This window comes from Pseudonaja textilis, chromosome 1, assembly GCF_049901715.1.
Source record: "Pseudonaja textilis isolate UNSWEBS1 chromosome 1, rPseTex1.2, whole genome shotgun sequence".
NCBI lineage: Eukaryota > Metazoa > Chordata > Lepidosauria > Squamata > Elapidae > Pseudonaja > Pseudonaja textilis.
The window spans coordinates 258,522,389-258,537,184 of NC_141990.1; the positions used below are offsets into that span (position 1 = coordinate 258,522,389).

Here is a 14,796-nt window from a genome sequence, read left to right on the forward strand (position 1 = left end):
GTTTTCTTGGCAAAATTCTCAGAACTAGCTTGCCATTGCCTTCATCGTAGGTCTGAGAGAATGTAACTGGCTCAGAGTCACCTGACTGGCCTCATGTCAAAAGTGGGAATGGAAATCATAGTCTCCCAGTTTTATTTCCAGCTGCACCACTGTATTTTAGCCATCTCATGTTTTTATTGATTAGTAAATACTCCAATTTCATGGAAAAGAAAACACAGGTATCGTTTTATGGGCATCTCTGAATATATCTCAAGAAGTTTTTCTGTCTATGGAATGCATCTTGTGAAATAAGATCCTGCTTGCATGTAACAGTTATGCCGAAAGATATATATTTGCCTTTAAGCTGTATTAATATTATATTATGAACATATATATCTCCACCCTTATGTTGAATTCATGATCATCTTTGCAAATCCTTTTGTTATATCATGTTAAGTTTACTAGATCCTTCTTGATGTGCTATATTTCCAGAATTAAATTTGTTATTTATTGTGAACACATTAAATGCAATGTTGCATGCATGTACTAAAAATTAAAATCTATTACACAAATGGGAATTATTTTTTGCATAAATATACTTAGAATTGAAGCATTAATTTTATGCTAAGTAATACATGGATATTGGCAGTTAAAAGAAAAACCTATGGCAACTGCACAATTGGCTAATATAAATTGTCATCAAGAAATTTGAAGAGCCAATGTTCTCACAATTCTGTGAGAATAAAAACATAAAATTAATGATGCAACATTGGGACTTATTCATAATTAACTTGAGATAAATAAGAAAATGAAATCACACCTGAGAACAAAAATACATGCTTGTTCTGCAAATATGACTTCATATTTTATAGATTGGCTATAATATGTCTTCAAGCTATGATCTGTCTTACCTGAAGAAATCTTATCTAATGTTTGATAGGAAGGACAGTTGGCTTGATAAAATAATTCGTTTCTTAATGAAGATAACATTACTCCTGCAAGAAAAAAGACAGAGTTACTATGAATCAATAAAAATGTCTTTTATACATATATGAACAATCAAGGAAAATATTACCAAAGTTCAAAAAGTTTGAAATTTATTGAAGCATAAACGGAACATAAATGATAGATTTCTTAAATTTGGTTATAAAATTATACAGCAGAATCTTATTTTCTTATTTTTGAAATACCTTAACTGTTATTTCTGCCTTGAAATCAGTACCATAGAGATTCAACATTTCTTCTGGTCTCTTGTTACAATTCAGTTTTGTTATATAGCAAAATGTAGATTATAGAATATTCATAATGAAAATCTTATATCGTTATATTAAGGAAACTGAATAAATTATTTCATTGGAAAAATATGCTTAATTTAAAAGCAAAATCAACTTTCTTCTGGCAGAAAATTGCAATTTTGCCAGAAGACAAAAAATTCTTGGAATCAGCATTTGAAGCAGATAATTATTATCTCTCATGAAGCATTATCATATTTTTATTTCTTTATTCTTATTATTTACAATTCCCTACTTAATCATATACTTATATATGTTTAACTTAGGGCAATATCACACATATCTAATAAAGTATATTTTAATTCAAGAAAGTTTAAGCCAGATGAATTAGTTATCCTCAGGTGCAAGTTTCTTCCGTTATTTTTGTTCCAAAAAACTGATATGCCTCAGTCTCTGAATAATGATATTAATAGCAATCATAATGCCAGATTCATTTTCTATTACTTTCTGAAATTTCCATTAATCATCTTAAGTTTATTAGAGACCTTCAGGATGGTAAGTTTGAAAAATTGCAGGTGAGTTTAGTTTTAGTTCTGAACAGTGTCACGTAACTCTAATAAGTGACACTAAATAGGACTAAATATTATAAGCAGAAGGATATATATATATATATATATATATATATATATATATATATATATATATATATATATGGATCTTTGGTTATTCGGGTTTTCTCCCACGTAAGATTGAGAAGCACAGAGCCGAAGACACAAGCCTGAAGAGGATGAATGAGACTTCATCGAAACGTTGCCTAGATACTTCCAATCTTACGTGGGAGAAAACCCGAATAACCAAAGATCCACATACTAATACCCACCAGAACCTAGGAAAACAAATATAAATATAAATTTTATATATATATATATATATATATATATATATATATATATATATATATATATATATATATATATATGTTTGTTTTCTTAAGTTTTCGCGGGTATTTATATGTATGGTATTCAGCTTTGTTCGGGTATTTTCCCACGTCACTATAGTTGTGCTTTTAAAGTTGTAGCAACATTTCAGCAGAATCTCATCTGCCATCATGTGCCATCAGATGAGATAGATAGATAGATAGATAGATAGATAGATAGATAGATAGATAGATAGATAGATAGATAGATAGATAGATACTGGATTCTACAAAGTGACACAAAATGTCTTAATTTTAAGTTGGTTTAAGTTTTGAAAAGTAAAAGTGAAATATGAATGACAAATCAAGAGAATGACCTGGAAAATATTTTGTTACTGAATCTATAAAAGAGCCTTGTTAAATCCTTGAATTACTACAGTTTGTGCCATGGGATAAATAAAAATTAAACAGAAACCCCAAATCTTACAATGATGATGAACAAAAGATAATGATCATCACCATCACCAGGTAGACCAAAATGCCAAATCCACTTCGAACATCTGTCTGACTTTGCAATGAGCCATAATATAATTAATATAATAGTATAATCTTCTCACCCTATGTGTGATATGTATCTTTTTTAGTCTCAGGTCCTTTAAAAATGACTTGGGTATTTGAGAATTCTGCACAGGGTTAGCTGTTGCTATCACTGCACTCTTCTGGAAGAGAGCACTGATATTCCTGGGATCTATTGAAGTCATTTTCCCAGCTTATGAGTCACAGCCTAAGTGTTTCTACACCACCAGAACCATTTTGACATGGTCTGCCAATGCCAAATGCTCCACACTATTCAGTTATGATAAATGATAGATAAGCAGGCAGGCAGGCAGGCAGGCAGATGAAAGGATGGATGGACAAACAGACAGAAAAGGGAAGAAGGAGAAGGGAAACCAATATAACATTGGTTTATTTTATTAAGGCTGAAAGCTTTTTTTTCCCCAAAAAAATTTCTGGCAATCCTTTGTGGGCTTTTTGTTGACACCAAGATTAAAAAGTTGCTGTTTTATGGGTTTGCTTATAGATAAAGGATAAGATATGGAATGAAGAGATATTTGTTTGTAACCTTATAAGGGGAGACTTATTAAATTTGTGTATACTTGTTGCAATGAAGGCCAAGTCACTCCTTTATATATTTCTTTATTATATTCTTTATCTTTTCTTTTTTTCTTTCTTTTTCTTGTACTTTTTTTTCTATTCTCTTTTTTCTTTATTTTTTGGGGGTATTAGGTTTTTTTACTACTGTAATCATAATCTTTAATAAAAAATAATTCACAAACACACAAAACCAATAATAATGCCACATTCAACAACAAGCAGAATCTCTTGGATCATACTATATACCAGTCCAAAATATTTTGCTGCTTCCTTATTTGGACCTTTAAAAAGCTTAAATGCATTAGCCAAATATCAGTTTGTTCCTTCATTTTTTTTACCCCCTTGTGCTCTTTTACTGAATCGGATCACTTTTTGTTAGTCTCAGGAGGACTGCTCTACATGAAATGGCAGGGCTGGTTTTACAAGATTCTGGTCACTATTGTATTTTCTGAAGTATCTTGGCATCAGGAGAGCTATCATCTCCATGAAACGCAGATGCTAGGATTACTCATTAAGAGTTATCCCAGGTTTTTTTTTACATTTTTTGACAGACACACCCATCCTAGGATGTTGGCAGTAGATTTTAACTCTTCCCTCTTCTAAGTCAAACAAAGTTGCTTTTCTTCAAGTCTATGCAAATCAACCAGCTGTCACCAAATCAGGATGAGTGAGAATCATGTGCAAAAGGATTGTAATTCAGTAGGTTTTTTTTTTTCACTGTCTTGGGCAAAAGGACTTGGCATGTCAGGAATACAGAGGAACTCTCCCTTTGACTACTGCCTTCAAAGATTCAACTTTAATTCAAAGAGCCTGAAGCTATTTCAGAATGGAAAGAAAGTCACATTTCAGAAGCCATGTTCCCCTTAGCTGATGAAGAATTTTCTAGCCCCTGTGTTTCTGGCTTGTGATTTAATACTCTCCAGAGAATTAAGGACTACCAATCTGATTCATTAGGACAGGAACCACAAATAAACAGCAATTAATAATTTAAGTCTCATGGAATGTAAACTGCTATGGACCGAGATGGTTTTTTGAAAGAAGAATCAAACTGTAGAACAAGTAGTATTTCTCTCCTTAATTGTTTTTTGGGGGGTGGTGGAATACATGGAATCAGAGTCTGCCATTAATTCTGCCAGAAGGTAGCAAGAGGAAAAAATAGTGATAGAATATTAAAATATCTGCTGACACCAAATCATGACAAAAGGCAGGCATTTATTCCATCGACTTCCAGAAGCAAATTGAACACTTATTAATGTATACCCTGTTAGCTAAACTCATCTCCCTGTCCTTCAGAACTGCAGAATGTCATGTAGAAAATCATTATGTTATTGGAAGCAGATACTCTTTGCCTGACTGAATGTTTGAAAGAATGAAACAAGGAAAGTACTTTGAATGGGTCCTGTGCATTATGATGGGTCTGATGAAAACACAAGGGCAGGGAGATCAGGAAGCAATGAAGAAAACCCTAAGGAGATGATAACTGTGGATGATGAGATTCGGGAGGGACAAGACTGCAGGTAAAGAGGTCAGTTGGTAACAATGATATAAACATAGGCCGGTCCTTTTCTTAAGAACAAGTGCAGGACTATGAATGATTGCCAGACAGAAAATGTGGAATGAGGGGGAGAATGTGTCACAGGCATAATTCATTGTGTAAGCTGACACTTGTCAGTAATTGTCAAAACAACAGACACAACAAAACAACTGTGAACAGGAAAAGAAGGTAACAAGCATATATATGTCATACTTGGTAAGGTCAAGACTAGAATCGTGTTTTGAAAAAAGATCTTGGCAGCAATTATCTCTTAATCAGGCATAGTGGTCAGATGGCCATAAATAAACCTGGAAGTGATTATTTCTCAGTCCTGGAAGCTATGTAGTCATTGGCAGGGCCCATTTGACCTTTATGGATGAGAACTATTACATAGTGACTTCCAGGATTTTGTTATTTTTTGTGAGACATAACCATGTTTTGTTTGTTTGGTTGAGCAGCTGTACATTTTTACAGATTTGTTATTATATAATGTCTGGAATCACAGAGCTCACCCAAATCTCTGGACTAACCGAATACAATCAAAGCATTCACTCAGCTTGCTAAACTAGAAGCAACCAAATAATTAGGATGATATTTAAGTTTCTAGAGCAGAAAAAAAATCCAAGCCCACTTTACCCTAACTTCATTTTTGGAGTGAATCAATCTTCTTTTAATTCATAAATTGACTCATGAATTTAAAAGAAAGATATAGATGAAATGGATTTGAAGGGAAAACTAAGGAGATGATCAGAAAGATATTAACACTTGGAAACTGATTAGTAAACTGTAGTGGGGCAGTTGAATTATTGCATTCATGTAGGAAGAAGATGAAAGTGAACACAAATAATATATAGCCTAAATTTGGTTATATATAGCCTAAATTCCATTCTCACCACAAATTAACAATACTGACCTGGGCATTTTATACACACTCCCTCAAGGCTGTGCTTACGCACCTTCCCAGCCTATTCAGCCCTCCACAACAATCTCATGTAGCCCCTTGATAAAATTAACTGTCTACCCCTGCTCTAATACATTCATAAATAAATGTTTAGCACTGATTTTCAATTTAGAATGAGTTCTAAAAACAGTCTTATTGGTTAGGTGATTTCAATACCTAAACTAGGTTTCTATATAAGTGCCTGACTCCATTTTAGGGTTCTTAAACTTGTGGGCTTCACACCAACTTTCAAGTCATTTTCTGCAACCTGCAACGAAATGTACATGTTCAAAATTATGTGCCATGAAGTAAGCATATGTTCTGTCCATTAAAATCAACCTCTTTTCTGATTTTATGATAGATGGGTACTGTTGGTCAACTATAATGACAAAACAAATGGGCAATTATTTTGATCTAAAAGATTACACTCCATCAAGCATAAATTCAATACCCTCTTTACAAGATGAATCAACTTTACTAGCATATTTTACATTTTGTGACATATGTTCTGTATGGTAAAAGCATAAAAATGAGGGCTTTATGAATATAAAACCATTAATTTCACAAATGATTGAAGGCTGAATCCCAGGAAGATACCTTCCTTTCTCAGAAGTAGATATGGTGAGTATGGCAAACTTCCATACCATGTCAGAGTTAGATGGCTGACTCATGAGAATGTTCTGAGGTGGACATTAATTCCTTCATGAAATTGAAAGGCAGTTTCCCATCTAGATTATTCTGCAATCTTGCTTTTCTAACAGATGTAACTGATCACCTGAAAGCACTAAACCTGAAGCTTCAAATTAGAAAACCAGTTTAAGACAGCTGCAAGACACTATTAAATTACTGAAACTGAAGCTTACTTTAGGGGAAGAGAACTCTTGGCCATTTTAGTCTATTTTTCTACTCTGGATAAGGCTGTACTCTGATCTTTAATGGAATTGTCAGATATCATTTCTTGCATACAGAAACAACTTGATATTTAACTGCAATGATTTCCAAGTACTTGAACCACAATTTCAGTTTTTGACTACACTATTTGCTGTGGAAGTTGACAATTCTGCAGAGGAAATAGAGATGGACTGAGTAGCTTCAGTATGATACTATTTTGAAGCAGAAGTATATAGATGTTGGAAATTCAGATTCTTACTAGGTTCTTTCCCAAATGAATTGCTGCTTCTACAAGAACATACACACACTCCACCCCCATCTGTGAACATTAAAATTGTCTGATTGATATTTATTATGCTTATGTTGTTTTTCTCAAAAAACACATTTCGATATTCTGTTCTGAGCAATGGCTGAGACCTATGGCCAAATTGATATGTTGAAAAAGTACCTTGATTTTACAATGGCATTTTTCCTATGTAGTAAATGTATGTTTAATGGCATACTGTAATGCTCTTCATGTTCTTTATTTTTGACTCACTAGAGACTTTTGTATCAACAGACGAAAAAGTGTTCAGTGTTGCATGCCTTGGGTTAATGAACTAGCTCTCAAACAGCACTTGTGTTGATTTGAGTGTGAAACTTCCACTTAACTGCTTCTAGTGGTAAGTGGTGATGTCATTAAGTCTGATCTTAAAACATTAGCATTTGGGTTTCTGAGGTAGATAAATGCTTGAGCTATAAGAGACCAAACAATATAATAATTATTCATTAACTTAGTACAAAACTACTAACTAAAGCTTTTTTAAAAAGTCCCAAATATGATATATACCTGTAACTTATATTAATTAAAAAACACGAAGCTATTAGTCTGGCTTTGACTGTATGTAAAGTAAAAACTTGAGGAGAATTTAACCCCTTTCTTCCTAATCTGTTGCTATTCAAATTTCATGTTTATATAGCAGTTAGAAGAGAAGAGAGGAAGTCTTCCTTGCTATCAATAAACAAAGTTCATGTTCTTTTAATCTGCAAATGCCTGCCCATATTTAGCATCTTTTTATTCCCTTTTCCCTTTCCTTAATGCTTGCATTTTGCAGCAAAATACTCCTTCTTTTGCATCGTCCCTGGACTGATTGCATTGCCTTCTTTTCTGTGTTAGTTAAGCTATGCAGTCTAGCACATCTGGTACATTATTTTGTCAGTTTTTGCATTCAAGATGTAAAGGACAAAAGAAAAAGAAAACAAAAACCACACAACTGGACATCAGATGGAAAGTCTGTATGAAGCCACATGTCTATTTTTGCCTTATTTAGTTCCCCAGCTGCTTCTTTGTTGCATTTTAAGGTATAACAATGAATCATTCTTTTAACCATTGTATATGTAATAATTTTTATAAATTGTAAATTTATAAAATTTACATGGATAAAACCATCACAATTTTCTTCATGCAGAAATGTGACTTTTCCAGTTGCTTTAAAGGGATGCAAATATGGTGTGGCACAATCCCAATACTGAACAGTTTGGCTTTGAACTCACTTTTGCAGTGGAGAATTAATCACAAGTAATTTCACACAGAGAAACAAGTTAAGGGCATGTATCATTATTTGGTATTGCAAAAGATACTTTGGCTTTGGCTCCCCAGATTGTGATGAGATCTGGTTCAAAATGCATAACTACGTTTGCAGACTTAATTCATTTTTCTTAGCACTGTTTCCTACATAGCATCTGACCTTTTACTTCTCACAGGAAAATCCAGATGACAGTGGGACAAACATTTTTTTAAAAAATGCAAAAAATACAGTGTTCCATGTGTTTTTTTTCCCGCATAGTTTTTCTGACTTGATTTGTATATTTAACAAAAATATTTTTAAATTTTTTACAAATAATGCCTTAAGTCATAACTTTCATTATTTAAGCACAAAAATAAAATCACTGTAGAAATGACTGTTAATAATTGTAAAGGGGATCTTACTGCTTTCCTTACTTTTTACAATTCTTTAAATATTGAATATATTTCAGAAATTAATATGAATAAAAATCATGGATGAATATCATTGTACAAGCTTCCAAGTGCATGTGTGCACGCACACACACTCATACACACATTGAACAAATATTTCATGTCCATAATCAGTTTCTGTTAATTTTCCCCCATACACTTCCATATCTTCTCTCAAATATTGTTATAAATATACAAATCTGCTAAAGGTTGTGGTTTACCCGATAGCAACAGCAACAGATCACAATCATGGGACTTTGACTTTTTCAGGAAATATATGTTACTAACTCTGGAAGTATATAAATTTCCCAATTGCTTTACCAAGTGTGGATTGGCAATGTTACAGGACAACAGCATCAAGTACCCAGCTCAGAAATGAAGTAAACCAAGTGAACTATGCTATGTGTAATACCCACGGTGAGCACAATGAGGTTTTAAGCCAGTAAAATTTCATTTAACAGACAATAATGCTGCTGCGGAAAAATATCACCAGATGACCTTTGTGGTCCTTGATGTTGGATTTCGTATGCACAATTTGGTTCTGAGATTTCAGAAATGGCATGAGCTCTAATCCACACAGTAAGAACACATATGAGGACTATGTCTTACCATTCTTTTATCGACAAGGAAAATGTGTTTGAAAGAAAAGAAAAAAGAAAAGCAGGAAGAACATGAATTCGTAATTCCAATAGGAACAATTAACATCTGTTAACACAAGAGTTGAGAATAACAGTGAAGATAACTCTGAAATTATTAGCTAGATATAGGGAGGATTCTAACATTCTGCAGGTGCAGACACCAGGCTATTACCCTAGCCACATTCCAGCTTAGATAATTTCATAGATTCAAAAATTACATTTTGAAGTGTAAATGTTCCCATCAATTTGTGTTAGTAAAGCTATGCAGTCTAGTGCATCTGGTACATTATTTCATCGGCTTTTGCATTCAAGATGTAAAGGAAAAAAGAAAAAGAAAAGAAAAACCACACAACTGGACATCAGATGAAAAATCTGTATGAAGCCACATGTCTATTTTTGCCTTATTTAGTTCCCCAGCCACTTCTTTGTTGCATTTTAAGGTATAACAATTAATCATTCTTTTAACCACTGTACATGTAACATTTTTTTTATAAATTGTAAATTTAGTTTATTCAGAATCCAGCCTGAACTGGTGGAAGGATGCTTACGCAACACATTTCCTTGTCCTTTCTTTCCCTTTGAATCTTTGAAAGATAGATGAAGAGATGGTACAATAACTTTTTAAATGGGGCATATCTAAGGAAGTAGAGTAAAATGCTACCTCTGTTAGAGCAGAGGAATTAACAGCATACTATTATTTCATCAAAATGACGATATGTGCACTGTGACATCACAGTAAAGTCCTGCCCATTATGTACCTGCACACATTTTTGTCATTGTGTGTGTCAATGCTAGTCTTAATGCTAATCAACGAGGTTTCTTGAACATAAATTTAAAGCTGTAAGGGAGGAAAATAGAACTTAACTTTTGAGACCTTCCTGCTTTTCAATTAAACTTGAGATTCATTTAGTTCAAGTATCAACTTTGTTCTTTTGAATTGTCTCAGCCATTAACGGTTCCATTAACTGTCAGGAAGCATCACATTATCTATTTCATCCTGATTGGGAAATGTCAAGCATGGGTTATTTAGGATAAATAAGAATGAATCTGAGGGTAGAAGTTCATTCTCTGAGCTTGTGGGTTGGTTTCCGAATGTTTCATTACCAGGCTAAGTAACATCTTCAGTAGAGTTTAGGGGATGTCAGTGTTCTCTTTGTAAGGGCTTTGTGTATTCAGTAGGCCTTGTAATGGGAACGTCACTTCAGGTGAGGGTCTTGGGATGGGTCAGGTGGGGGTTGCAACAAGTGAGAGGCTTGGGATGCATCTTGGGATGGAGAGGCCACACCATTAAAGGGTCATTGGGAGAGAAAGTGCTGGTTGGGGGTGGATTGTGGGGTGGATTGTGTGAGTTGGTTGAGAGTCAGTGCTGTTGTTAGTTGGCTGTGCAGTTGATTTGAATTTTGAGGAATTCATAGTCTGATTGTAGGTTAATGTGTCTGTTGATGGAATTGCAAACGTGGTGAATTTATGAATCATCAGCCATATTATCACCCACCATGCTTGCAAGTTTATCAAAGCCTGGCACTTCACAGGCAAGCAATTCTATGTGCTATTTTTAGAGCTTTTACTGATTCTTTGACAAAGTGACACAGAGGAATGCTATGCCTATAATTTATTTGGGCTTCAGTAAGACATTTGATAATGTAGACTATAGCCTACTACTTGATAAAATAGAAAAAAATGTGGATTAGACAGCATCACCACCAGATGGATTCGTAACTGACCAAATGCACTCACTGTATATTCCTCAGTGGAACTGCATCTACATGGAAGTAAGAATTCAGTGAGGTACCCCAAGGTTCTGTTTTAGTCCTAGCCTTCAACATCTTCATCAATGATTTGGATGAGGGGACCAGTGAGCAACCTGTCAAATTTGTAGACAACACCAAGCTGGTAGGAATAGCCAATGCTCCAGAAGATAGGCTTAAGATACAGAAGGATCTTGACAGACTTGAATATTGGGCGCTATCTAACAAAATGAAATTCAATGGTAAAAATGTAAGGTACTACATTTAGGCAAGAAAAACAAATGGTACAGTATAGGCAGTACCTTGCTCAACAGGTACAGTATAGGTAGTACCTTGCTCAACAGTGGTAACTGTGAGAAAGATCTTGGAGTCCTAATAGACAATCACTTAAAAATGAGCCAGAAGTATGCTGCAGCTGCCAAAAATAGCCAACACAGTTCTAGGCTGCATTAACAGAGAGATGATGAGTTAATCATAATCAAGATCATGTGAAGTGGTTAATACCAGTGGTGGGATTCAGATGGATCACACTGGTTCATGTGAAAAGGTTGTTAAAATACCTACCCACCCTCTGTATCAAAGTGGATCCTGGGCACTGCACTGTGCTGCAATGGAGAAATGGACAATGGAACAATCAGTGCAAGGGAAGAAGACGGTTGCCTTCCCACTTTTTTCTCCTTCCCTTGGGCCAGCTGCTCCATTGCCTGTTTCTCCATTACAGCACAGTGCAGTGCCCAGGATCTACTTTCAAAGCAGGGGGGTTAATTTAACAACCACTTCACCCAGGATCAGTTTGGCCATCATTTGAGGCTTGTCCTGCATGTGTGATGGAGCTGGAGAACAGGGATGGACTATTCCTTTCATGACAGCCAACTGACAGCCATTTGTTAAATTATTTGAATCCCAGCACTTTATAATGCCTTGGAAATGCCACATTTGGAATACTGCATCCAATTTTGGTCACCATGATTTTAAAAAGATGCTGAGACTCTAGAAAGAGTTCAGAGAAGTACCATAAAAATAATTAGTGCACTGGAAGATAAAATATATAAAGAACAGTTGCTGGAATTGAGTATGTCTAGTTTAATGGGAAAAAAAGGATGAGGGGGTGACATGATAGTAGTGTTCCAATATCTCAGGGGCTGCCACAAAGAAGAGGGAGTCCAGTTATTCTCCAAAGCACCTGAGGGTAGGACAAGAAGCAATGGGTGGAAACTAATCAAGGAGAAGCAACTTAGAGCTGAGGAGAAATTTCCTGACAGAACAATTAATCAGTGGGACAACTTGTCTCCAGAAATTGTGAGTGTTTCAACACTAGAAGTTTTTAAGAAGAGATTGTATAACCATTTGTCTGAAATACTGTATTATAGGGTTTCCTGCCTGAGCATGGGGTTGGACCAGAAGACCTCCAAGGCCCCATTCCATTCCATTTTACAATTTCCCCATTTTAAGAAAGAGCTTTTCAAGTATTTACAGGATTTTGTCCCTAATTAAATAATTGTGCATTATCCTGTAAAAAAAGTGTTGAGTGTTAGACTTAAAATACCAAGTGAATAAGTAAGTAAGGGCTAATAAATATATTACTATATATACATGAGATCAAATATTATATAACTTAATAATTATACATTTAAAATATTTATATTTGTAATAATACAATAACTTAATATTATTATAAATATAATAATAGTTTTCTATAGTGGGATTCAATTTTTTTTACTACCAGTTCTGTGGACATGGCTTGGTGGGTATGGCAGGGCAAGGACACTGTAAAATCTCCAGTCAGAGGTTGTATTTGCTGGTTCTCCAAACTACTCAACCTTTCTGCTACTGTTCTCCAGAACTGGTCAGAACCTGCTGAATACCACCTCTGCACCTTTTGCATTAGGACAGTATCCAACCTGACAAGTGCAGCTACCCTTATTGATACAAGAAAAGCTGGCCTATGTATCTCCATGAGTTAAATTTCAGAAAAGCTGCACAAAATGAATGGATATGGAAAACTTCAGTGTGGATGTTGCCTACCTGGATGAGATGGACCTCCATTTCCCTCTTTGGAAAGCTTTGAAAACCATCTTACTTATTTATGTCTTTTTATCTATAGCAGAATGGGTAGGAAACCTGGTGTTATTTATGTACAATTTTATGGGGTTGAAATGCTTATGTTTTTAGTGGAATGTTATATTGTTAGGATGGCTGGATTTTGTGATTGCAATTTTGCTATTCAAATATTGAAAGCTTCCATGAGTTTAGGGAATATGTAGCCTATGTGCAAATATAATAAATAAATCAGTCAATCAATCAAAAACTCTGTATGAAAAAAACATTTAGGTCCTAAGGAGCATGTAAATATGCTTACTGTTAGATAGATTTTCTTGACTGTGCTAGAAACAAAGATGGAAACAGCATTTATAAAAAGTCAATTTCCAAAAGAAATACTATAGTAATTTCTTTCACTTGGTTCAAATATCTTAAAGATCTAATATTTTGTTAGATAGTGCCAGCTCTGAATATATTTTTATTAAAGAAAATTCCAAACACAATGAAAATTACATGCAAGTTAGAACAAAATGCTTATGGTTTTGAGTAAATGACAGAGCATATGTAGCTAGATGAGATGTATAACACTGAGAATAAAATAATGAAATACATTATTCATGTTTTATAAAGTTAAAATAGCAGCAGCAGCAGCAGCAGCAACTGAATGCAGGGGAAAGAACAAGAATAAAGGAAGAGTAAAATGCCTTTAAAACATTTAAGCAGTCTTTTATTAGAAATACAAAGAAAATGATATTTGAAGCAATTATATTACATTTTTCATTTTTGTATAGTATGTGATAAGAATTATATATTATCTCACATGTTGCCCATGGATTCTTAATTGGCAACTGAAACCATAAATCCTACCCAACAATATGGCTGATTTTTTGACAAACATGTATAAAATAGCACCGCAAATTTTGCATTAATCATTGGCAAAAGAAAATCATTGATGATATGCTAGTCTCAAATTTAAACTTTATTAATTTATGAAGTTTAGACATGTTACATTTATAAATAGATGATAGATAGATAGATAGATAGATAGATAGATAGATAGATAGATAGATATGGAGGGAGGGAGGGAGGGAGGGATAGACAGACAGACAGACAAATATGTAGATAGATAGATAGATAGATAGATAGATAGATAGACGATAGACAGATAAAAGTAAGCAATAATTATCACTTATTCATAGGACACTTTTGTAGCTATAAGATTTGTAATAACAAAATATTTACTGAGGGCAATGAATGTTCACAGTTCCAGCAGGTGTCTGTCACTCAAAGTCCTAAGTAAGAAGACTTCTGATCCTAATTCATAAAAAGGTATGCTTTTGATTCCTATTTCTACTTATGGAGACTACCTAAAGCAAGGTTGCTTCTGGGTTCAAGATTTTTATAAATTGTATGATTGCTCCATTTCTAACATCCTTTTTTATGGTATATTATTCATCACAAGTTTTATCCTAGTTCATGGGGCAATAAATGTATTCAGATGGATTTTTAACTGGCTGACAAATTATACCCAATGTGTGATCCTCCATGGAACTACATCTACATGGAAGGAATGAAGCAGTGGGATATCCCAAGGTTCCATTTCAGGCCCAGTACTCTTTAACATCTTCATCTATGATTTAGATGAGGAAAAGAAGGGGAACTTATCAAATTTACTGATGACACTAAACTGACAGGAATAGTCAATAAGTGAACATAGGCTCCACAAG

At 34.3% G+C, this 14,796-nt stretch overlaps 1 protein-coding gene across 1 annotated transcript in view; it reads right to left on the reverse strand.

The window, feature by feature from the left end:
* The window catches only part of LRRC4C (leucine rich repeat containing 4C), a 784,071-nt gene that overhangs the window by 163,361 nt on the left and 605,914 nt on the right, over positions 1 to 14,796 (reverse strand). Inside the window, exon 4 of the mRNA XM_087921389.1 lies at positions 891 to 974. The gene's annotated coding sequence lies outside the window, so the exon portion shown is untranslated. The remainder of the gene's footprint in view (positions 1 to 890; positions 975 to 14,796) is intronic.